This window comes from Castor canadensis, chromosome 15 (assembly GCF_047511655.1).
Source record: "Castor canadensis chromosome 15, mCasCan1.hap1v2, whole genome shotgun sequence".
Classification (NCBI taxonomy): domain Eukaryota; kingdom Metazoa; phylum Chordata; class Mammalia; order Rodentia; family Castoridae; genus Castor; species Castor canadensis.
This window is the reverse complement of record NC_133400.1, coordinates 74,073,673-74,100,800: the sequence shown is the minus strand read 5'-3', so window position 1 is coordinate 74,100,800 and position 27,128 is coordinate 74,073,673.

Below are 27,128 nucleotides of genomic sequence, written 5' to 3'. Positions count from 1 at the left end.
CATGTAGTTAAACTAATGAGGTTACAAATAGGGTTAGTGGAGTGACTCAAGTTGTAAGAGCACCTGCCTGGCAAGTGTGAGGCCCTGTTCAAACCTCAGTGCTGCCAAAAAAAAAAAAAAGGAAAGAATGTATGTTGCCTAGGAAAGAAAATTGCTGGAAATCTACATTGAAAGTCAGCAATAGACCAACTTTGGTAGTACTGCCTGTAATTCCAGTCAGTACTTGGGAGGCTGAGCAGAAGAATCATGAGTTCAAGATTAGCCTGGACCAAATAAAGACACCCTACCTCAAAAACCAACAGCATGAAGAAATTAGCAACGGCCAAGTTCACAGTGGCCATCTCTGGAATTACGAGTGATTTTCTTCTTGCCTTGACTTAACTGAACATTTTATACCCAGCATTTGTTTACTTTTTACTATTAAAACAATAAACTTACTCTTTGGTGAAAAATTAAAATAGCAAACTCATAGATAACAATTAATATTATCACACACGATCCTAAATGCTCTATATAATAACTTTTTAAAATTTTTCTTGGTGGAACTGGGGTTTGAACTCAGGGCTTCATACTTGCAGAGCAGGCACTCTACCACTTGAGCCACACCTCCAGTTCATCTTGATCTGGTTATTTTGGAGATGGACTCTTACAAATTATTTTCCCCAGGCTGGCCTCAAACTGTGATCCTCCTGATCTAAGCTTCCCCTGTAGCTCAGATTACAGGCATGAACCACTGGTGCCTGGCTTCTGTATTGATTTTTAAAACCCTTACCATAACCCTAGGTGGTAGATAAGGACCATTACAGATTCCATTTCACAGATGAGAGAATGAAGCATGCAGATGTACAAGCAAATTGTGGAAATGGGGTTCGAACCCAGACTACTGGGACCAGAGCCTCACTGCTTATCATTCCTGAGAATGATGAGAAAATATGTCACCTCCATCCAAAGACAAGTGAATGGAACACCACAGAGACATTCTCTTTTGTCTCTGCACTTCAACCCAATGCCCCTGGCCTGGTGCTGAGTGTGACCCCGATTCATAGCCCCTGGTGGAAAACAGTGAAGCCAGAAACCACATGAAAGCACTGGAGAGAGCAGAAGGACCCGCCCCCCACCACAAAACGCAGACTCACAGAATCCAGATGCTTCCATGTGGGAGAACCAAGGAGACCCTGGGGAGTAAACATGACTTACTATTCAATAGTCACATTATTCCCTTAAACTCGCAAAGACACTGGAGTGAAAGCTGCAGAACTGGCAGCTCTGATGGGAGCCTATGCTAGGATGTCCTGTGGATGAAACTGATGGGAAGAAATGCGTGTGCCAGACTCGGGGCAAAGGCTTGAACCAGGGTCTCAAAGCCATCACATCTTTTTCCCTGTTTCCCACCCCGCACAGTTTACCAGGCAGACGTGGCTCCAGACCTGATCTAAAGCTCTGGAGCCTTAAAAACTGTATCTTTTAACTTGTGTTTTATAAGTGAACGCTGAAGGACCCGTGGGATGTGTTGGAGCAGGAGATACACGCAATACGCCCACACACCTTGGATTTCTGCCATCCATTTCCATTGTGATGGAGATGCCCCAGGAGAACGTAATTTTGATAAAGTCACCATGGAGGGCTGAGTGACTCAGAATGCACAGAGGCACTGGTCACCTTGTCGGTCCACACTTTCCCAGGACCAGAATCTATTTCAATACAGCAGAAGCAAGAGTATTGATAGGATTCTGACGGTGCTACCTCAAATCCCACCACTTTAGCAACTGAATATAGCCCTTCAGGGTAGTCCAGAATTGGGCAGGGGGTCTGGGGTCTTGTCCTTTTAATCCCAAGTCATTGAAGGGAAGGAAGTGTGACCTTTGGTCCAGGTTGCTTGCAGACTCCAGCTCTTACAAGCCAATGTTGTCAGCACCCATATCTCCAGTAATTGGTAGAATGAATCTGTCAGCCGAGAAATCATGTTAGGGAGCTAAACAGGACACCACAGCACCTACTAAGCCCTTGTACTTGGAAATGATGATGTTTTAAAAAATTGAATTCTTGCCAAGTATGGTGGCACACAGAGCAATCCTAGCACTCAGGAGGAGGAGGCAGGAGGGTGGTGAGTTTGAGGCCAGCCTGGGATACATAGTGAGTTCAAGCCAGTTGGAGCTTCCTAGTAAGACGCTGTTCCAAGAAAAACCAAGGGCTACTCAATTGTAGAGCGCATGCCCACTATGTCAAGACCCTGGGTTCTATTCCCACAGCAAACCAAAGACTGGAGTTCTTTTGGCTTTTTTTGGTGGTGATACTGGAGTCTGAACTCAGGGTTTTATGCTTGCTAAGCAGGGATTCTACAATTTGAGCCATGTCTCCAGCTAAAAAATAGAATTCTTTGTATGGGGACTGAATGGTCCTTGTAGTAAGGTGAAACAAATACTGTTCTAAAAATTAGCTGAAAAAAGCAGGGTGGGGGGATTATTAATTTGTACTGGTGGAGTGGCTCAAGTGGTAGAACACTTGCCTAGCAAGCATAAAGCCCTGAGTGCTAACCCTAGTACCATAAAATAAAATAAAAATTATCTGGAGTCCCTCTGGGAGCTTGATTATTGCTTTTATGCCTCAAATGTTGGCTTGTGACTGCATGAAGTTTGTCCAAGTGGCAGATGTTATTTAAAGATAATAATAAATTTAAAACATGTCTGCTACTCTAGAAGGTGTCAGTTGATTGTCTGGGCCCCTATAATGGTGACAGGCATAATGTGTCCTAGGGGACCCAGAACTGCTAATTCACATTGGAGGTGTAGAGGAAGGAAGAAGTCTCTTGTCATTTTTATCTTTTTCAAGAAACATTTGCTACCTCCACAAGGAAAAGAGTGGGTCAGGGTTGGCACCAAGGAAACTCCTCAGGACTTGATGGCAGCTCCTGTAGCAGGTTGTTTTCTCAGAACTGGGAGCCAGAGTGCCAAAGCACAGTTTAGAAGTTATGGTTAAATAGAAAACAGCCCATTTTTAGAACATAGATTAAATAGGTCTCCCATAGGCCTCTGGCCCCCCGCCTTGGATTCTGGGTCCAGCCTGCAGTCTTGGAAATTCAGTAACCAATGGCTTCCACTGAGTATGAAGTTCAAAGGTGAAGGGAGCAAGAGAGGGAAGGGTCAGAGGCCATCAAAGGGTCATTTTCACATGCTCAAAAGTTAATTTCTGGGTGAAATTAAAACTGCTGTAAGTGGTACCAGAATCCATTTATCCTGCTCCATCTTTTCCCAGCTGTCCAGGAATATTTTGCTTGGAATTTAATTGCTCTTTACTCTTTTATATCTTTCTCTATCCAATCAATTAATAATCCAGTAAACATTTACTGAAGCATTTCTATCTACAAGATAGAATACAAGATAACAGTATTAAATAAAACCTTGTCTCTAGCTGGGCATGGTGGAGCATGCCTGTAATCACAGCATTCAGGAGGCTAAGGCAGGAGGATGGAGAGTCCCAGGCTAGCCTGGGCTACATAGCAAGATCCCATCCAAAAAAAAAAAAAATTATTGATTTCAATGAACGTGTGATCCCAAGTGGGAGACTGACATATAGATAACTTTTAATAAAATCTGTAGTTTCCTAAGAGAGAGCAAAGAACCACAGAAGTAGAGACAAGGGGTGTGAAATTTCCATTTGGAAGAGCTTCATTCTGATTTGTTCTTAATCTATTAGTCAAATGACCCATGAGGAACATGGATACTCTGTTAGGTGGTCCTACTCCCTGCAGCCTTCAACAAAACAGGCACCAAAGCCCCATGTGCACAGGAGTAAACCTTTCACATTTCTGAGTGAAATTTTTAATTCCCCAATTTGATCTATCTCATATTATACAACAAATAATTAGCTTCAAATGCATCTGTGGGATAAGGCTTTTTGCTTTTACTCCCAGAAGAAAACACATCATAATTACCAAGTATTTCTTCTGAGATTATTCAGAGAACCTTTGAACTTGTCCTCCACAAAACATAGAAGGCACTCCCATGCCATTGAGTGATATCTTGCCTCTTGTTGCAAGAATGCATTGCGTGTTCCCTGAAATATTTTAACGGTGCCAAGGCTCCCAGATTGTTCAATCTGTACATGACAAAGTGAAAGGATTGGAATATTGTTTCAATGAAGAATGTTTCCGAAGACATCTTGAAACATGAATATTACAAGGAAGAAAATGCCCTAAAACACTATCGAACTTCACTTGAAATTACATGATTTCAACATGTTACACACAGTTGCTGTGACAACTCAAGCCTGCTCCATTCAAGCAACTCTCAAGACCCGACAAGTCACCTGGTGACTCAGGCAAGCAACTCCTGAACAGAGACAAAATGGTCTGTTCAACTTCAACTTATGAACCATTTGCTGGGTGGGGCCCTTTGTGATCCAGCTGAATTCCTTTTGCAAAACATCCAACAGAGAATTTAATCGGCAAAGCCAAACAAGTTTGTAGCATTCCAGAAGGATTCTCTAATCTAAATATAAAATATGCAAGTTGCAACCAATCTTGCAGATCACAAATGAACAGGGAAGGATTGTAATGGACCAATAAAAAAGTCTAATGCTAGCAAAACAGAATTGAATTTCATCAATTACTTATACTTAATAAAATCAGAGCACTAAACATATTTTAAAATTGTGATAATTTGTATTAATGGGATCTATTCAGTGGACCATCTGCTTAAAATAACTAAGGAAATTACAGTTTATGAATTATGATCTGACATCTTAAAGAAAGCATTTTTTATAATTATGTCCCTAACATATTCACCTTGCACTATTAGACACAATCACGCAGACAAATGTGGGTAGGATTTCTGAAAACTCAGGGGTTAAAGAGAATTGTGAACCTTAAGACAATGACTATACATTTTAATTTCTTTTTGGGGGGGTAATGGGGTTTGAATTCAAGGGTTTGCCCTTGTGAGGCACACTGCTCTACCCCTCCAGCCCTATGCATTTTAATTTCTGTAGAACTGGTTGAGACTCCCTTATCTGAAATGATGGAAGACCAGAGATGTTCCAGAGTTCAAATTTTTTACAGACTTTGAAAGATTTGCATATATATAATGAGATCTTTTAACAAGGGGATCCAAGTCTAAACATAGCCTAGAGGTAATTTTGTACAATATTTTTAGTGCACCTCTGTTTTGACTATGACCTGCATATGAGATCTGGTATGGAATTTTCCACTTGTGGCATTGTGTTGATGCTTATAAAGTTTCAGGGGGTTTGGCTTAGGGCTGCTTGACCTGTATTCATTTCTTTGTATTTAGTTCATGTATGAGTCTGGTTTTTGAAGTTTTTGTATTTAAAGTGAATACTTCTTAAATGGAAGTTATTAACCTGATATGAGACAATAGTCATAAAAATAAGGTTTTTTTCTTGTTAATTCAAATACTGTACAGATTGTTAATTATTTGCTAGTTTGTTATCTGACCCCCATTTGTATTTTGAAAATTTAAAGAACTGTAGAAAAATAAATAGTATAATAAACATACATATTCTTTACCTAAATTCATCCCTTTTTAATATTTTGTTACATTTGCTTAATCTAGCCACCTATGCATACATTCACACATGCCTGCAAATCTCTATATATGTGTATGTACACATATAATCTGTACATATATCTTTTCTTGTTTTATTTTTTCTCCTCGTGGATATACTTTATGTAACCAATCACAACACAATTACCACATGTAAGAACCTTAACATTTATTATACAATATCATCTAATATACACTCTATATTGAGTTTCCTCAATTGTTCAAAAAATGTCCTATAACTGGGTTTTGTTTCCTGCTCAAGTTCCAATCAAGATTTATGCTTTGCATTTGGTTATTACTTCTCTTTAGTTCTTAATTTCATACAATTTCCCTGCCTTAAAAAATATGTCTGTGGTGAGAATTTTTTTCCTGGAAGTGTTAACCAATTGTTTCATAGTCTAGATTTCTCTACTTGCTTCTTCCCTAGTAAGTTTAGGTTAATCAAGTTTGGCAAATATATTTGTGTTACCATGAAAGTAATATTTTAAAATGAAATCTTGAATTTTTCTGCTTCCCCAGCACTCCAGTGAATAGAAAGTTGGTTTAAAAATTATTCAGTATAATCAACAGTTTTGCTGTTGTATAATCAATAGTTTTACTAGCAAACACAACACATGTAGGGCTGGTGGAGTGGCTGAAGTGGTAGAGCTCCTGCTTAGCAAAAGTGAAGTGCTAAGTTCAAAGTCCAATATTTTACAAAAAGCAAAAAAAAAAAAACCAACCAAACAAACCAAAAAACAAAAACACATGTATTTTTTTTTTTAAAGGACAGGGGATGTGTCTTGCAGACTTTCATCTTAAACTTTCCTGACACCAAGCAAATGCCCAGAACACATAGTTCCTCTCTTGTTCACAGGGTGAACACTTGTAGGTATGTTTACACAGCTTATCATCTGTACCTAGTGAGTCTACAAAGTCATCGAGAGTAACATGACCAAAATAAATATCAAGTAAAGGAACATGTTAGCTATGACATTCTAACTTTGAAAAATTTTTCTTCATTATTAAAATTGTCGAAAGTATTTTTGAGTTACCAGTTTTGATAATTGTTGCTATAACAAAATACTGTAGACTGGGTGTATTATAAATAGCAGAAATTTATTTCTTGTAGTTTTGGAGGCTGGAGAGGACTACAGTGGGACTTGGGTGTGGCTCAAGTGGTAGAGCGTTGGCCTAGCAAGAGAGGACTACAGTGGACTAACTTCTTGACTCATAGATGTCACCTTCCCTCTGTGTCCTCACATGGTCAAAGGGACAAGGGAGCCACTTCTTTTAAAGGTCACTATAAAGGAGAAAACTGGTTTTTCCCTCTCTTTTCATGCTCAATATGTCACAGTTCTGTGACCAGATGCTGGGGATTTTCTCTCATACACCAAGCAATTCCCCAGTGAACATCAACTGGAGGAGCTATAATTCAGTTAAAGACTGACTACCTGGAGATAATGTCACACCCACAGGTTAAAGAGGCTGAGTCCTGTAAGACGGTGCTCACTTCAGAAGCCAACCACAAGTTCAGGCCTCTGGACCGTCTGTTGGATAGGCTAGTAACCAGAGAGTCCCAAGACCTCCTACTGAAGCCTTGATTAATTTGCTCGGGTGACTCAAAGATCTCAGAGAAACACTTGGCTCATTTTTCCTAGTTTATTACAAAGGACTGTTGAAGCTTGGAACCAGTGGCTCACGCCTGTAATCTTAGCTACTTGGGAGACAGAGATCAGGAGTATAGTGGTTTGAAGTCAGCCCCGAGAAATAGTTCATGAGATCCCAGCTCTAAAATATCCAACACAAAAATAGCTGGCTGAGTCGCTTACATGGTAGAGTGCCTGCCTAGCAGGCATGAGGCCCTGAGTTTAAATTCTAGTACTGCCCAAGAAAGAAAGAAAGAAAGGAGGAGGGAGGGGAAGGAAGAAATAAAGAGGAAGGAAAGGAAAGAAAGAAAGAGAGGAAGAAAGAAAGAAAGAGAGAGAGAGAGAGAGAAAGAAAGGACTGTTCGAGGACACAAATGAACAGTCAAATGAAGAGTTGCCTAAGGTGAGGTACAGAGTGAGGAGTATGGTTTCTGTGCTCTTTCTGGATGTACCACTTTCCCAGCACCTCCACAGGACCAGCAACCTGGAAGGTCATCAAGTCTCACTGTCCACGTGTATTTATAGTTTAATCTCTGGTTGCCTCCTGCCTTACCCTTTTCCTGGAAATTGGCATATGGGACTGAAAGTTCGACCCTCTTATTACTTGGTCTTCATGGTGAGCAGCTCCATCCTGAGGCTATTGGATGCTATACCCTCGGTTATCTCATTGAATAAGTCGAGGTGTTACCAAAGTGGCTTATTATGAAAATCAAAAGACAAACCTACCACTTAGAATAATTTTAGGATTTTTAGGAACTCTGCAGCAGGAACCAGGGAGAAAGGTCAAATATATCATATTATTCCACAGTCCTCCTGACCTAATCACCTTCCATGGGTATCACCTCCCAATTCCAGCACAATGGGGATTAAGATTTCAACACATAAGTGTAGATGAGGGGGACAAAAACAGTCTACACCAACAATTAAACCTATATAGTGAGCCTAATTCCTTTGGATTTCCTCTAAATTTTATAGTTATCAATGAAGCCAGGTTGAACTAGGAAATATTGTGTTTTCTAATAATTAATGATTTGGTCTATATATCAATAGAATTGTACTCTTCATCAATACTGTTATTATCACTATTGAGTCACAATTGCTTTTGGTAGGACTGGGGTTTGAACTCAGGGCCCCATGCTTGCTAGGTAGACACCCTACCTCTTGAGTTACTCCACCAACACTTTTTTGTGATGAGTGTTTTCAAGATAGGGTCTTGAGAACTATTTGCCTGGGACTGGCTTTGAACTATGATCCTCCTGGTCTCTGCCTCTGTAGTAGGTAGGATTATAGGCATGAGTCACCAGTACCTGGCCTGAGTCACATTTACTGAATTGGCATCAAGGTTATTACCTGTCTATATCACCAGGATTTGACTGGGACCTTAAATCTTAATTGAGGTTGGGATCTCACCATCTGTAGCATAAAATTAACTATTCACTTATATAAATGGAAGATCCTAGGATTGTGAAACTAAAAGACATTTCAAGAATGACTGCATTCTCCTAGCATCAGGAAGGAGAAGGCAATTGAAAATCTGTCCTATATCTTTCTCTTTTTCTTTTTTTAGTAGTACTGGGATACCAGGGTTTGAACTTAGGGGCCTCACAAAGTGCTCTATCATGTGAGTCTTGTCCCCATTCTTTTTTTTCTTTCATTTGTCTTTCACATAGGGTCTTTCTTGTGCTTTTGCCCAGATAGACCTCAACTGTGATCCTCCTACCTCTGTCTCCTGAATAGCTGAGATTATAGGCATATGCCATCGCAACCAGTCCTCTTTCTTTCTAAGTGCATATCAATTGCACCTAGTAGTGGGGTTCAGCGTGATAGTTCCACATAGGCATATAGTATGCACTGATCAAATGCAATTTCCCTTTTTATCCTCCTACCCCTTGCTGTACTTCTCACTTACCCTTCCCAATCTCTAGTGGTCACTATTCTACTTTCAGGTCAGTGTTGTTTTTAGCTCTCATATATGAGAGCAGTACTTGTCTTTCTGTGCCTGACTTATTTCACTTAACATAATGATCTCCAGTTACAGGCATTTTACTGAAAATGATGAGATTTTATTCTTTATGGCTGAATAATACTCCATTGTGTGTAGTGTGTGTAGATACATACATACATACACATATGTATCATAGTTCTTTATCCATTCATCTGTTAATGGGCACTTAGATTGACTGCATATCTTAGCTATTGTGAATACTGCTGCAATAAACTTGGGTGTGCAGGTGTCTCTTTGGTATGTGACTTTCCAATCTCTTGAATATAGACCCAGGAAGGGGAGAGCTGGATCATAGATAGATGTATTTTTAAGATCTACCCTATTTCAAAAGGTCCTTTGTAAAAGGCTTTTCCCTGGTCTTTTGGATAAGTGAGCACCATCAGAATGTTTCATATCTAACCCAAATTCTTTGTGTGGTAGAAAAGCCACCAACTGTCCTTCAGCTGAAATTTTTCAAGTTCAAGCTCAAGTTCCCTACCACAGGCAGAGAGGCCCAAATCCAAACCTTTAAACTTTTTCCAAGCTTTCTGTCTTCTTTTAGATGCAAAGCCCAGAATTAAATATAGTATTTGAAAGGATATGATTAGTACCAAATTTAGGAGATGATTACTGCACAGTTCTTACATTCTGTTCTCTAACCTTTGTTGATACTTTTTAGAACTTATGAGACTGTGTTCCAAACAACAATGAAGATCCCAAGTCTTGAATGCTACATGGTCACATTCTAAAAACTTTTTTGATCATGGTTTACTTCAGTGGGACAAGAAGCCTCAAAATTCAGCCACCCAGTGTCACTTGAAATAGAGAAGCAATTCAAACTTGCAGAAACTGACCCTAGAAGTGCAAGGATGATTACATGTGAACCTCTGTGCATTCATATCTTAAGGTCTAGTTATTGCAAAATCACAGGCCCAAAATAGCTGATGCAAGTTTATATTACGGCTTACTCTATAGAATTTATCACACAACCACAACCACAACACCATCCTGATGAAGCTACACCGAAGTATTTTATAGATCAAATCAATGAAAAAATATTGCCTTTCCCTTCATTTTACAAGAACCGGATGTCCCCTTTCTCGCAATGTTTCATAACAAACCTGCAACAGATGTGTGAATTTTCCCTCAAAACACAGATTAAAAGCTTTAAGAGAAGACCAATATACCTTATTGTATGGAATTAATATTTTCTTAAAATTGTACGTATAAATCGTATTGATCAATCCTATTTTCTTGGAAGTATTAGAGATTGAACTCAGGACCTAGACCTGGCTAGGCAAGCAGTCTACCATTTGAGCCTTACCCCTAGTCCTTTTTTTTTTTTTTTTTATATATACAGTCTTGAGCTTTTGCCTGGGCTATCCTTGTACTGAGATACCTCTACCCCTGCCTTCTGAGTAGCAGGGATTGTATGTACTTACTGCCATACCCATCCCTTATCCTATTTTCTTAATATCACTCAAAATGAAATTCCAGAATTGTTTTCTATGAAGAAAAATAGAACTGCTGAAAGAGAGCAATCTTACTTATTGTGTCACCCTTTGAACACATATATCTTAAAGAAAATAATATTTTTAATTAAAAATGTTAGCATTTGTATGAGCTATGCGTCAATGCAATCAATCTGCTAATAATTTTTACACCTAAAAAAAGTTCAAAATTCATGCCTGTAATCCTAGCCACTTGAAAGGCTGAAGGCAAGAGGATGGTTGTTCGAGGCCAGTCTGGCAAATTGTTCTCAAGACTCCCATCTCCAAAATAATCACAGCAAAATGGACTGGAAGTGTGGCTCAAGCAGCAGCGTGCCTGCTTTGAAAACCCAAAATCTTGATTTCAAACCTTAGTCCCTCCAAAAAAAAATGTTCGAAATTCAAAAGCAGCAATAAGAACACCAAAATCCCCACCACTCATTTGAACTTCAGAGAAATTGAAGTTGCTCTTAATATTTTTCATCCACTGTTGTATAAGTACTTGTAACATGTACTTTGGATAGCCCAAATATCAGAGGTACATCTGCTTTTTAAAAATGATTTTTATTACAGCTATTTAAAAAATAAGACAAAAATACAAAAACATACAGTGGATAAGAAGTGAAATTGAGCAATAAGATGTATTTCTTAAGTCATCATACATACTTTAAATGAACTTTCTGAATTTTAATTCTGTAAATTAGGTATGCAGTATGCACTTTCCTCAAAGAAAATAAATTATATATAATTCATTTAGAGGCTATCTGTGTCTTATTTTTAAGATTTCTTTTTGGGTTCCAGCTGAAGAAGCTGGTCTTCTTTCTCTGTCAAAGTGCTAACCCATCCAATCTCCTACCCAACCTCCTACCTCAGGGAATGAATACACACTTCACCCACTCAACTTCTCTTAACACTCCTTCCTCACACTCACCCCTGTCTAGTTCCTCTCTTCCTTATTTAAAAATATCTGTAATGCAAAGTCAGAGGATGAATGCAAACTGAGCTGGAAGAGGAGGAAGGAATTTTCCTGAAGTAAGGCTACACAGGCTCACATAATAAAACACTAGAACAGAAAAGGGAACTGGGGAGGAGGAAAGAGGGAGGTTGGCAGTGAGGGGGGAGGAGATACAGCTGACTGTTGAGGAGATAAATAGCCTTTTTTATTGGGGCCTGTGTAGTTAGTGAAGCTTTGGAGCAGAGTATGGTGGTAGAAAATTGGGTAGAAAAAAAGGATTAAAGAATTATTGCTAGGATTTAAGCTATGCTCCAAATTTCCCCTGTACCCAAGCTTTCCTGCTTAAATGGCCTCGAGCTGATGTGTAGAAACTGTTCCAAATTTTTCTTGTCAAGAGCAGGACCCTGGTAGGTGATGCATAGCACAGAGCTGGATAGAAAGTCCAGCATGAGTGCCTTTAAGATATGGGAAGGAGAGGGCAAGCCAGGCCTGGGCAGTTACCCCGTTTGTAATGCCAAGGAGACAGAGAATTAAAAATTGAAACCTGGCTTCCGGGTCATCTTAAAGATGCACTCATCCAGGTAGAAAGATCCAACATCACCTGGGAGCCAATGTTTAGTCACATGGTGGGGCCTCCATTTGACTCCTGCCCTGAGCCCACAGAAAGTGAGCTGAACAGATCCATGTGCCTCCCAGCTTCATAAAGGTTACGCACAGGCAACACAGGCACAAAAGCTAGAGCTGTGGTTTGAATGCCCACCAAACTCACGTGGAAACTTAATCCCCTAAAGAAACTCTGTGTAGCTATTTTGAAAAATGAAGGACAAGAAGATACAATGGGTCCCGATTGAGGGTTGGTACCAGTGGGAAAGGGGGAGGATGTAGGGAAGGGGTGAAGGAGGTGATTCTGGTGGAAATACTGTGTACTCATATATGAAAATGGAAAAATGAGATCAGTTGAAACTATTCTAAGAAGGGGGAAGGGGAGATAAAGGAGAATAACGGAGGGGTGAATTTGACTAAGATATATTGTAATCACTTTTGTAAATGTTACGATGTATCCCCAGTACTACAATAATACGATAATAAAAATAAAAATAAAAAAAAAACTTAATCCCCAAAGTCATATGCTAATGCTATTCGGAATGAGATCTTTGGGAGGCAATTAGGATGAGAAGAGGTCATGAGGACGAAGCCTCCATGACAGCATCAGTGGCTTTGTAACAAGAGGTACATGATGCGTGCATATAATCCCATCACCACATGATACCTTGTGTCACCTCAGAACTCTTCAGAGTCCCTATCATCAAAAAGGACCTCACTAGATGCAGCCCTTCAGTTTTGGATTTCCCTCCCTCCAGAATCTTAAAGTAGATAAATCTTTATTCTTTCTAAATTGCCTAGTCTGTGATATTTAGTTATTGCAATAATAAACAGACTAAGCCAGCCACAGTGTCACTTTCCTGATGTAATGCATCTGCTTACAAACCCATTTGGGGAACCCATGTTGCCTGCAGTTAGCCGATAGACCAGGGTTCGAATCCCACCTCCATACCTCTTACCTGCTTGACCTTGGGCAGAATTCTGAACCTCACTAAGATGCATCTGGAAGCTAGTTGCTGCAGGACTCAATAGCACATTTGTCACCATGTGGGCACTCTGGGGAAGTGGCTTGTAAAATTACAACAGTAGAGTTTGACCTGTTTTCAAATTACCATTCACAGTTTAGGCCTAAGTTTGCAGGATGACTGAACTGGCAGAAAAGTAGCTGTGAGAATCAACTAAAGTCAGGTCTCTTCTGTCAGAGGGGTTAACATATAGTATATTATCACTGTACATACGTCAGCTTAACTTCTCCGAATTGTTGCCTATGTGCTTTGTGAGATGTCACTTAGCCTTGTGAATTCCTGTTTTAAACAAAGGGCTGTTCTTCATAGCTGGGCAAGTTCCTGTTATCACCAGGTGCCCTACTTTCAAAAACTGCTTACTTAAGGCAACTATTGTTCAAGTAAATCTTTGCTCTCCTGCACTAAGTTTGCTTGCCCCATGTGCCCCTTTTACAAATTAGCCAGTTGTGAAGATTGTGAACCCAAAACCTGTCCAATCAGGGTAAGGGGCAAACTTGCGTTAGAGATTAAACCTGAGCACACTTCCTGCCCAGTGTGCTTGCTAACTGGACTCTTTGTCTGTGGCACACTCTTCTGCAGAAGTAAAATTTTGCCTTGCCTTTTGACTCCCGAGTTGTCTGTTGTGAGACTCCAACATCCTGAATTCATTTCTAACAGTAGCCATTCTGTAGAACATGCTCCTTAAAAGAACAACCTTTGGACTCAAAGGGACATGGGTCCTGTGCTCCTTTATCTCTGCCAGTTTTGCAACTGAGAGCTAGTCACTGAACTCAATGTCTTCAGTTAGAAAATCACAATGGTAATTCATCTGTCACATCATCATAAGAAAAACAGGAGAAGTATGCAGAAGGCTTGTCATACAAAAAAGCTGATTAAGTGTTATGCTTCAAACTTGTGATTAACTTCAGTCCATTGTAGACAATTTCTCTCATTCACTGGAATTTTGAATGTCAATGAAGTCTGCCAAATGAAAGCCAAATTTGTAATTATTTGGTACATTAAGGACTATTACTTTTTTAAAATGTCTTTTGCTTGAGTTAAAAGAAAAACAAGCTGTTTTTTTCTTTCTACTCACACACTGAATACAGCACAGAATGCTTTTGTGATCAGGTGTGTGGGAGTTTCCCCCCATCCCAGCAATTCTCCAAGCAGACACCAACTAAGTATCCTATAATTTAATTCTGACACAAGTTACCTGGAGACAAAACCAGCAGGTTGAGTGCTCCGTCCCACAAAGCTCCATCCATACTGGATGCCCACTGACAGTCTAGGCCACCTGTACCCCTGAAGACAGGCTACCATTCGTGGATCCGACAACCTCCTCCTCCAAGAATCATTTGCTAGGATGGCTCACAGAACTCAGAGATGCACTGCCCTCATGCTTATGGCTTATAATAAAGGGTACTTCAGAAGACACAGATGAGTAGCTGGATGACAACATGGATAGGGTGAGCTATGCAGAAGGCATGGAGCTTCTAGGATCTCTCAGAGCTCTACTCCCAGAGTTTCCACCTGTTCAACTGGAAGCTCGTCAAACCTCATTGCCCAAGAGATTTTGTAACTAAATTGTGTGTCCATCCTACCTTTCCTGGAGGTTGCCGTATGACAATGACGTTCTGACACTTTAATGTTTTAAGAACTTGGTCTTCTTGGTGACTGACCTCATCCTGAGGCTCCTTAGGGGCCCACCCTAAGTCACCTCTTCAGTTAAACTTAGATACGACACAAAGGGCTCCAACCAGAGACACTGCTATCACTCAGGAAATTCTCAGGGTTTTAGCAGCTTTGTACAATAAGCAGACATTATAGCAAATGATGATTCTGTCACCCTTGCTACTCAGGAAATTATGAGGGATTTGGGAGCTCTGTGTGGGGACCTGGGGCAAAGACTGGTCATATTTCAAATTGTAGCACAGTTGATTTGTTTTTTCTGGGCTTGATTGTGTTTTCACCAGAGAGTTGTGTTAGCTGTGCTTTCATTCCATTTGTACTGTTGGCAGAAGCTTATCTTTCAGACATGGGTTTTCACAGGTAAGATGTTAGTTATTATCTAAACAAAATCACAAAACTACTGAGGCACTTAAAAAAAAGAGCTAATAATACAGCAATCACATTTGAAGTCAAAATAAAATTTGACAAAAATCTGAGAAAAAGAGGTGAAGGTGAAATGTCTGGAAGTTTCCTGCAGACACAAGCATTTCTTCCTTTCTTCCTCCTAGAGCATTTTATGAAGAGCTGTGAACAGTTACTCATAGACACACAGTCAGCTTGATTCTGCCCAGGCAGCTGACCTGTGGAGTTCAGAGCAACTTGAGCATGGTGGACACTAGATTTGGACTGTGATGAGTACAGTTTGGAGAGTTGAAGTGCCAACGACACATACTCACTTTTCCTTTTCACCTTCCTCATTCAAGGGGATAATTTAATAGGCTGTCCACACATTGGACACATGCTAAGTCTAATAATAACCCATGGGCCTGAATCATCTTCGTCACTAGATGTTACACAGAGTCCTCAGCTTCTTCCAGGAGTTGCATGGCTGGCTTTGCACACTATTTAGAAACCCCAAAGAATGTACAGGGTAATCAGTAATTTTAATTTTAGCTATCCATGACGTGACTTCTATTTGTCTATTGGGCTGCTCTAGTGGTGAAGAAAATTGAGCAGAAGCACTCCAGGACAAATCCCTATACAATAATGCATGGAGGAATAGTCAAATGTGTTTTAAACATATTCATATAAGAGGTCCATGATGGCTGGGCTGTAGCTCTGTGGTTGAGAACATGCATAGCAGATGCAAGTACATCGAGGCACCAAAACCAAAAAACTGCATCTCTCTTATCATCAATAATCAATTTACAGATGTAACTGAGACATTTATCTGTAGAAATAAAAATTTGTTCAGTGGGCTTCTGGGGTCCTGATAGTGCTCCATTTCTTGGTCTGAGGCTACTTACATAAGTAGACTGAGTCTTTGAAAATTCCTGAGGCAAAGAGGTAGAAAATGTGCCCTTTTCTATGTTACATTTACTTCCCCAAACAACTTTAAACATTACCTATTTAATGTTGGTCTGTTTTTATTATATTTTATTATTACTATCAGTGCTGAGAATCAAACCAGGGCTTTGTGCATGCTAAGCATGTGCTCTATCACTAAGCTACATACCTATCCCTTAATCTTGTTTTTTTGAGGCAAAAAAAAGAGTAATTGCATATACCATATAGACATGACCATATATACTTGAACTGTATCGAAACTAATTAGTTTTGAAAATTTTACAAAGTGAAGCCCAATACACCTAAATCTCTCTTTTAAGGGGGGCTGTGCTTTGTATTTTTCAAAATTCCCCCAAAATAAAAATACCATTTTTTATATTCTTATACTTATAGAAATGTATTAAGTCAAGCTTTAAAATAATGCCTCTGTTTCATTTTATGAACTTTTGTTGTAAAAATTTACAGTTTTGGGGAAAGTGTGGGGAAATAGGTCCTGTCATTCACTATCATCAGGAATACAAGCCCACTGCATGTCAGTTTGGCAATGTCTATACAAATATGAAATACCCATGAATTTGACCGAGCAATTTAAGAGTTATCCCAGAAACACACTGAGAAGTCTGTGGCATCTGATCTTTAGTCATTCATACATTCAACATTCAACTGACTAACTTACTGAGTACCTACTATGACATCTATAGTAGGGGCAGCCCTGGATTCTGGGGTTGAACAAGACAGATGCTGTCCAACCTTGGTGGAGAACTCACACTAAGTCCATATCCCAGTAAGGAACACAGATCTTAAATGACAAGACACACAATTCATGGCTTGATTACACATTTACTTAAAATGACAAATGAAGCCAATGACAAATTATTCAAATTGTTTAATTAAATGTTATTCAACTTCTGTGATGAAGCACAGCTCCTGTGAGTGCATACAATGAAATGACCCGAGCCAGTCTGGAGATATGAAATAGAGAAGTGTGAAATGACATGAAGTTGGTGATTAGGACAGGTTAACACATTGTGGCAAATCTATAAATAGAAACACCTAGAGCTGTGATAAAGAATTAGGTAGCTGTATGGCATACAAATATGTCCAAGATACAAGTTTGAAAAAATGTTATAAAATAGTCTCACAGTACAAAAAGAATCATAATGTATACTTTTACCTAGAGAAAATATGTAACAAAACACATGTAATGTGAATGTGTGTGTGTGTGTGTGTGTGTGTGTGTGTGTGTGTGTGTACACATTTACCATTATCTAGTCTTGTCTTCTTCCTGAACATTCGTGTGGACATTTCCCGGCCTTCCTTGCAGTTAGGTCAAGTGACCACAAAATAGAATGCTGCTTGGAGTAGTATGTAGGTCTGGATTCATGAACTGTGGGCAACTCCTCCACTTTCTCTTCTTCTTCTCTCCAACTGGAACCTGACCTTACTTGTGACCTCTCTAACCATGCAGACAATGGACCATGGGGATAGCAGAACCATTACTTGAAAGAAACTGCTGTACCTTCTAATGACCATAAGGAGCAGAATTTCCCTAATGATCTAGGACTTCTCACTTTAGCCTTCTTGGGCAGTTTTAAGTTTTATAGAAAAGCTAAGTAGAAAATAAACCCTCTTGTTCCTCTCCTAGTTTTTTCTGTGGTTAGCATTGTGAATTATTATGCTACATTGTCATAATTATGAGCCAATATTGACACTGTACATCACTATTAACTAAAGCCTATTCTTTTTTCTCTTTATTTGGTTTGAATTTAGTGCTTTGTGCTTGCAAAGCAGGCACTCTACTGCTTCAGCCATGTCACAGTCCATTTTGCTCTGGTTATTTTGGAGATGGGGTCTTGTGAACTATTTGCTTGGGTTGGCCTCGAACCACAGTCCTCCTGATCTCAATCTCCAAAGTAGCTGCGATTACAGGTATGACGCACGGGCACCCAGCTTAAAGTCCATTCTTTACATTTGGGTGCACTCTTTTGTATTGTTTATTTATTTATCTATCTATTTATTTATTTTTGTGGTGCTGGCGTTTGAACCCAGGCCTTTGTGCTTGCTAAGCAGGCACTCTACATTTGAGCCATGCCTCCAGCCCTATGATGCACTTGTTGTAATGTGCATTCTATTTTTTTTTTAAAGCAAAAAGCAGGAGGGTGTATTGAGTTAGGGAACTGTAAAGTGGGAGAGTAGAGCTCCCAGAATTGGGAGAGTCCCAATGCAGGGTTCCCCATTCTGTGTTTTTAGACAAATATATGACATCCCTTAATTATAATACCATATAGCATATAGAATACTCTCACTTCCCATGCTTCACCAAATTATTCCTCCCTTCTTCTCTTCCTTCCTCTCTTCCCCAGAACCCTGACAACCATTGTTCTTTTTTTCTGTCTATATAGTGTTGCTTTTTCCAGAATGTCAAAACACTTGAATCATACAGTATGTAAATTTCTTTCACCTTAGCATTTACTATGAGAGAAAAATAAACTTCTGTGTTCTTAAAGCCACTTACTTTTTGTCCTAATCAAGTTAGTATATGCAAAGAACAAATTTAGAAAGTATATACTGCATGAATAGGGACTTTATCTTTGAATGGGTTTATGAGGAACTATTACTTAGGATAGTTATTTCTATAATGTTTGAATTTTTAATAGCTACTTATCATTTTGTGGCTGGAAAAATAATATGAACATATATTTTTTAATTGATTTCTTAAGCTAAATTTAGAGGAATCAGAAGTAATCATGATTGTTTCCTCTCACTGTCTCTCTCTCTCTCTCTTTCTCTCTCTCCAGTGATCAGAGGTGAATTAACTGCAAAGACTTAGACCCAGGACACAGTCATCTAGTGTCATATTTTAGGTAGGGCTATAGTTAGATCCCGAATGTCTCCAAAGGCCCATGCGTTGAAGGCTTGGTTTCCAGCCCATGGCACTATTGGGACGTGGTGGAACCTTTAGGAGATAGAAAACTTAATGGAAGAAGTTAGATCACTGGGGGCATGTTCTTGAAGGGGATATTGGGACCCCAGCCCCTTCTCTGCTTTCTAGCTACCCTGAGCTCTTCCACTGTATGCTCCCACCATGATACACTGTGCTGCCACAGGCCCAATGGCAGTGGTGCCAAGCAGCCATGGGCTGAAGCTTCTGAAGCCATGAGCCAACATAAATTTTCTTCTTTAAAACCTGAGGAATCAGGTACTTTGTGGCAGCAACATAAAGCTGATGTACACCATGAACCTGGGCCTCAGGCTTGAATAGTCCCAGGGATGCAGAGTTAGTGTGAAATCACAAAACCTCAGGCAGCAGAAGTAAAATTGTGTCAAGATTATATAGGAAATGTGCATTAAACAGTATTATTTGCAAATGCTTTGTTTCTCAAGGTTCTCTTATTTTATCAATTCTATATTTCAATTCTGTAAGGTTGACTGTGTGTTGCATTAATTGTACTCTAAAAGTCAAAATGCCTTTTAAGGTTGTCATTTATATTTGTTGACATTGATAGCTTTTGATGGGTGAAGCACAGTACTAAGCAAGTTTTATGTGTGCTATCTCATATAATCAACACAATGTGTGAGGCAGATACTACCACTAAACTCATGTCAGTCCTCCCAGCACGCCTATGAGGTAGTTACTATTTTAAGATCCATTTCACAAATGAAGAACCTTACCAAAGACTCATAGCAAGTGAGTGGGCAGAGCCAGGGTCTGTTTAATCCAGATTTGTTTTAATTCCAAGGGTGAACTCTCCCCTCCCTCTTAGAGGGTGAACTCTCCCCTCCCCCGACCCTGTCAGACTGGGGTTTGAATTTAGGGCTTCACATTTATAAAATAAGCACTCTACTACTTGAGCCACACTTCCAGCCCACTTTGCCCTGGCTATTGTGGAGATAGGGTCTCTCAAACTATTTGTCCGGGGTTGGACTTGAACTGCCAGCCTCCTATCTCAGCCTCTTGAGTAGCTAGGATTATAGGCATGAGCCATCAGTGCCTGGCTCCAAGTGTGAACTCTTAGCCACACTGCTCTCTCTAGAAGGAAATATGAGAGCTCATTTCCAGAACATGAGCTCATGACTACAGAAGTACAACACTGGATGGAGTTTGAACTGAGTCCCACTGTTCTTGATTGTATGCCTGATAGCAGAGTTGCAAACCAGAGCAGGGCTTCTAACTCCCAGTCTCATCCTTTTCCCGTTGGCTTCTATACTTGTATGATGACCTCAGACACTGTCCCTGCCTACTAGAGGATCTCTGTAAGCCTCCCATTACTGGTAAAAGAAACAAAGCCTTCCTTCACTAGCACAGTCTATCCCTTACCTCCCATCTTCCTTTCACTAAAGTTTAACTTTGTGGCTCTCTGAGCAAGATTTTCATGCCTGGAGTTATTACTGAAATATACCCATCATTTTAAGAACCATGTAAAAAATTTCTAAATGTGTACTCTTGACATAAAATGCTTGGTGAAGAGCAAATGGTTGCCATGGTACCCAGACAGCATCCACTGCACACAAACACCTTCCTAATATAGTTTTTCTAATAAAAACAGAAAGCTGAGAGAGCAGTAATTTTTGAGAGGGCAAGAGGGGTGGAAAACTAAGACATATTTCATTGTTCCTGCTTTCAAAATCATGACTGTAACCCTCTGATGCCATATCAGTCATCATCTATACTCGCACAACTGTCATTTGCCTGTTTAGAGACTCTGAGGCCCGTGTTACTGGTAGCTATTAATAGATCATGGCTAGAATGACTTTTTAAATCAGATTCATAGGGCAAATGCTTGGACACTGAGCATGTGTGTCTTATCTTGTCAGGGTCATGGGCTGGATGTATGGGAGGAGTTTTTTGGTTTTTTTGTTTTGGTTTGGTTTTTGGCATTACTGGGGTTTGAACTCAGGGCCTTGCATTTGTTAGGCAAGAGCTCTACTACTTTAGCCATGCCCCCAGTCATTTTTTGCCTATTTTTCAGGTAAGATCTTGGATTTTGGCTTGGCCCACCTTCAGACTTTAATCCTCTTAACTATCTCCAATGTAGCTAGGTTTATAGACAAGCCTTACTACATCTGACTTCTTGGTTGAAACGGGGTCTCACTTAGTTTTTACCTTGAACCTTGATCCTCCTTATCTCTTCTTCCCAAGTATCTTGGAATACAAGGTATGAGTCATGGTACCCATCCTGAATGACAGGACTTTAAAATCACCTAGTTCATATTCCTCCATACCAACACAAACACACACACACACACACATTTCTACATGGAGTCATGAGATATGCAATTGCATCCTTAACTAGCTTGTCTTTTTAGTAGCCTTTCTCCATATTGTGGGAGAGATTATAGCAATCCCTGAATGTCCAAAAGAATAGAGATTTCTCTCTTGCAGTTTGCTGTCAGAAAACTCAGCAAAACAAAAAGGAGCCACTTCTCATTCAGAAGCTGGCCTAGCATTTACAGCTAGGCTATATTATTCTGCTCTTAAAGATGAACAATCCACTAAGTATCAAACTCTGACAAGTTTCCTCTGAGAGCATGGCAAAATGAGATAAAGCAAGCAACATAATTTTGTTTCAGTGCAGACAAAGATAAGGCCACTGTGTGACCCACTCAACACCAAACTTTCTCCTGTCTTACAGAGTGACAGCTGCTTCTTCATCCATTGGTAGACTTTCCTTCTCTTCCTTACCACATCCAGCTCAGAGCATAGCTCCTTACCCTCCCCCAAGTCACCCAATAGCTTCTTCCAAAGTCCTGTTATTAAGACACTACACAATTCATGTGGTGTGTCTTCTCCTGGATGCACCGAGCAATAACCAACTTAATCAAATCTGGATGTGCTCCTGGAGGTCTTTGGATGGAGGGCATTGAGCCCTTCTGAGCATGTATGAAACATTTCACTATTTTTCTTTCTATCTCTTCCATTAGAAGGGAAGCTTCTGGAGGGAAGAGGTCATGTCCATCTGTTCTCTTATATTCAACATACCCAGTCTTTATCTAGAGTATGGTAGTGTTCAATCTTTGCTGAAGAAGCAAATGGATACATGGGAAAAATTTGTACATGTTCTTGTTTCCTCACATCACTTTTATATACCTAAGCAGCAGCCAATTAACTAAGCACCTCTCCTGACAAGCAATACTGGGAAATGTGTGTCAAGGCCCTTTGTAAACCACTTAATCTTAATTAATAATCATCATTATCACTCTTCGTGGTAATGATGGTCTTGACCTCCATGGATTTCAGAGTTGGGGGTGTGGTTCATGTGGTACAGTGCTTGAGATCAGTCCCTAGTACTGCCAAAAAAACCCCATGCATTCCCATGATCCCCAACAACCACTGTGAAGATGTTTGCTCATTCCCCCATCCTGTTTTTTGTTAGTTTCAAAATAAGTTTTCTTGTTTCAATCTCTAATTGCAAAAGCAATATTTATATATTTCAGTGTTGAAAACTTTGTAAAATATAGACAAAAATATAGAGAAATATTTTCAAAGCAGATTCCTTTTCCCCCAAAATCGAGTCTGTGTTACTTTCTGGTTTGAGAAGTTAAGACTCAATATCTCAGGGACTTACAGAGAAATGCAAATTATCTTAGATGGTGTAGGAAGGAGTTTTGAAGGTGTTAGTGAGAGGACCCAGGAATGCCAGAGTTCTGCCTTGCTAACCAGCTGACTCTTAGGACCCTCAGCCTACCTTGAATAATGGCCACAAAAAACAAGGCTTCTCTTTATTAGCTGTGCTGGATTTAGGGGAACTTGGGTAGAGCTGGATTCAAGTTTGCAGTTAGGCCTGAGGAATGGGATGGATGAGGTACAGAGGACTATACACTCTATATGTAGACATAAATGATTAATGTGTTTCCTCCTACCCCAAGATTTTTATCACCTTTCACCATCAGACACCCCTTTTCCTTTTTTGGGGAGGAAATTCCTTCTAGTGTCTTCTCCCCTGAAGTGCAATCAGGCCAAAGCACCTACGTTGACAGAGCATTAGTTTCAATGGTATAGATCTTTTCATTGCTGGCAAAATCAAGTCATAAAAACATCAAGTAAAAAAATTCACCAAAAATTTAATAAAACTTGAACATCAGTACTGAGGTTCTGATGTTAATAAACCAAAATTATAATGAATTCCAAAGAGTGAGAATGTAGAACATGTTAGCATGGTTCATGGCTATTATTGCTATCTAAAATTTCAGTAATTCTGTACTTAGGTCTGATGTTGTGTTTTAGAGTGCCAAAATTTGGGTTGTTAAAGTTCTAGCATGTCATAACACTCCGGTAACCATCACATCCACGTAATAAATCCCAGGAATCTCTGTGATGTCATTGATGGCCAATCAGAGCTTCTGTTGACACACAGTCATTGCACTGAATAACTGTTTACTTCCTGCCATGTGCCAGGCATGTCCTAACACTGTCCCAAAAACGGTGAATGAAACAGAACCATTTTGGAGCATTTGTAGTGCGTTATCAGTGTGATAACCACACTGCCAATCTAGTCCAGTAAAAGCAAAGAAACTGGTATTTAACTAGTTGGGGTAACCTTCTGGAACTATGACTTTATCTTTTTAATAAGTAAAAAAGAACTCCAAATCTCCATCACTATCTTCTTGGAGTTCTGGTTGGAACCAGTGCTTATATCACAAATGTCAGTCTTACAGAGAATGTGACACAACGTCTCAGTAACTTAGAATCTCTGGTCTCTGATTTAGTATGGCTTGCTTGTGGTTTTTTAAAATGTCTTAAATATGCTAAACTCTCAGTTATCAGCTATAAAATGAGGAAAAACACAAGCTTTAAAATCACAAAACACATCTGAATTAAGTGGCATTGCTTCACCTGGAGTGAAGTGATCCTTTTAAGTTTCAAGCTAAATCTCCAGTCTTAGGATTCTTCTTAAGATGGTTTGGAGTCAAAACTCCAGCCCTCACTGTCATAAACATAGTGCCATTCTTCAAATCAGAGCACTCAGAACTCCATGTACGTCTTCAGAAGCTGGCTCTCCATTCCTCACAAACGTCGTGTCCCAGTCACCGAGGTACCCAATGGCTGAGCTGTCTCAATCAGATAAAGAAAACGTTTATAGAATAAGGCACTCTCAGTTCAGTAAGGCAAGGTTTTCACATGAATTCTAGAAAATTCACTCCAAAGAAGCTCCAGAAGATCTTTCAGAATCAACATCAATTAGATCTATCTTCCTCACATGGATCTATTCATGAGAGTGAATGTAATTTTCTTTCTTCCCAGGAAAGGTCCTGGACCTAGAAAAGGCAGTATGGCACAGCAATAATGAGAATGGCCTCTGGAATAGGACTGCTTAGGTTCAAATACCTGCCTGCCACATACTGTAAATTTTGTGCCTCAGTTTCTTCATCTGTAAATAGCTGTTAGTATTAGTACCTACCTCATAAAATGGTCGTGAGGCCAAGCTGAGTAAATGAATATATGTAAAGTTCCCAGAACAGCTGCCTGGAATATACTAAGGGTTTAATAAACGTTAGTCGTTATTATATGGTTTTATTCAAAAGTATTCTGATAAAATGATGTTTCCCGAAGTGACTGTAATCAGATAATTTCCTAAGTGGTGACTTGAAAAAAGATGGACTTCCCAAATTCTTTAAAAGAAATTTATTATTTTTAAATAAAAGTCATTTGAGCTTAGTTTATTATTGAGTAAACAGAGATCCAAATGAGAGTGACTTTTTTCTTAGGGGTTTTTCAGTGATGGTTTTAATGTGGTTTAAGACCTTGCTTCCTCAGTCCAATTGTTTTCAAGTATCAAATAATACCTGATAGAATTTATTGACATTCAAAGAACATTCTGCCTTTATCTTTTATCATACTCAGTAGGAATCCATTAAACCAATCAATACAGGAAGCTACAGCGAAGACCAATATGCCAAAGGCTGATTATGAAGCTATCACAGTTTTAGCAACGCTTATTGACTCATCATTTGTGTCTGAGTCACTTGCAGCTGCCCAACCTCTTCCCAAAGTTAATCCCCTTCAGAGAAAACATCCAAGTAAATGACACAGTGTGGTATTTTAGCATCTCTGACCTCACTTGAAGAGCCAGAGATAGAGAAAACTCTCTCTGCAAAAAAGAGGAAAAAGAAAAGAAAAAGCACAGTCCAAAACAAAGCCCTATAGAGAAAGAGAAGTTGCTATTTTCCACCCACTATTTTGAGATCCTTCCTTTGCCTATCCTCATGTTCTTTTGTTTTCTAAGCTTAGCTGTGGAGGAGTGTGAGTTCCTGAAGTGGGAAGGAGACCTAGCATTCAGATATATATTTTTTTAAATAGTTAGTACCAAAAATGTTTAACCAGGACCATTTTAATGAGTGATAAATTCTTACCTCGAGGAAATTTATAGAATGATGGCAGAAGTTTCACAGTACAAACAAATTCAGCACAGTGAAGGTTAGGAAGTCTTATGGAATAAAAATGTAAGAATAACTTAACTATACATGAAGAATTACTCCAGGTCTCTGTTGGAGAGTGCTTCAGACTCTAAGTTTTGGAGCAATGATCCCTGACTGAAAGAGGAAGAACATGCAAATTTAATCATTTGCTCTTTATGAGAAAAATAAAAAGGTTCAACTTACTTCACTCATCTACTAGCAACATACATGTGATTTAAGAAATGGGGCCAGTTAAAGGAATCAGACACATTTTGAGGCAGGAGGTAAAAGAATGAAAAACTTTTGGAAAGAGGGAAAAAAAAATACTTTGTGCCATGGTGACAAAAGCTGACAGAGAAAAAAGGATACCCAGAGGAAAAAGGAAAAGGATAACAAGGTGATAGAGGCTGGGAGAACGAATGGAGACTTGTTCTCACAGTCATCTCAACTACAGGGTGATAATAAGCCTACTAATTCGTTGAACAGCTTTGCTGATGTATTATTTATGTCATGACGTCCACCAGTTTAAGGCGTACATTCAATGTTTTAAAATATCTTTACAGAGTTGTGCAACCACCACCACAATCTAACTTTAGAATATTTCCATCTCACCCAAGGAAACTATATCCATTAGCAATCACTTCTCACTTCCCATTCTCCCTTCAGACTTAAGCAACCACTAATTCACTTTGTCTCTCTAGATTTGCCTATACTGAACATTTACTCAAACGGGAGCCTACAAATGTAGTTATTTGTGACTGACTTCGTAAATTTTGGTGAATGTTTTTGAGGTTCATCCATATTGTAAAATGTAGCACCTGTAACTTGCTAATCTCCCATTGTGCCTGTATCTCATGTTTTATTTATTCTTTTATCAGTCAGTGGATATTTGAGTTGTTTCTACTTTTTTAAATATTATGAACATTGGTGTCAAAGATTTTGTGTTCATGTATGTTTTCATTTCTCTTGTGTATAACCTAGGAATGGAATTTCTGTGTCATATAGGAACTCTATATATTTATCTCTTTGAGGAACTGCCAGCTGGTTTTCCATAATCATTTTCCACCATTTTATGTTCTCACCTGCAGTGAATAAGTTCCCCCACACACTGGCCAGCCTTTGTTGTTGCTTTTTTCATTTTAATTTTATTGAGACATAATTCAAACACAATATAACTCACCCATTTAAAGTGCACACTCAACAGTTAGCATATTCACAAACTGGTCAGCTATCACCACAACATTTTCATCACTCCCTCAAAGAAACCCATTTTGATCAGCAGTCACTTTCCATCGCCCCCAACTTTCCCCTCCTGCAGCAGTAGGCAGCCACTAACCTAGTTTTTGTCTGTCTACATTTGTGGGGTTTTGATTATAGCAGTACAGTGTCTAAATTGTTGTAACTAATTGTGGTTTTGATTTCCAATTTTCCTGAAGACTCAGGGAGAATCTTTTTGTGTGCTTATCAGACAGCTCTATATTTCCTTTGT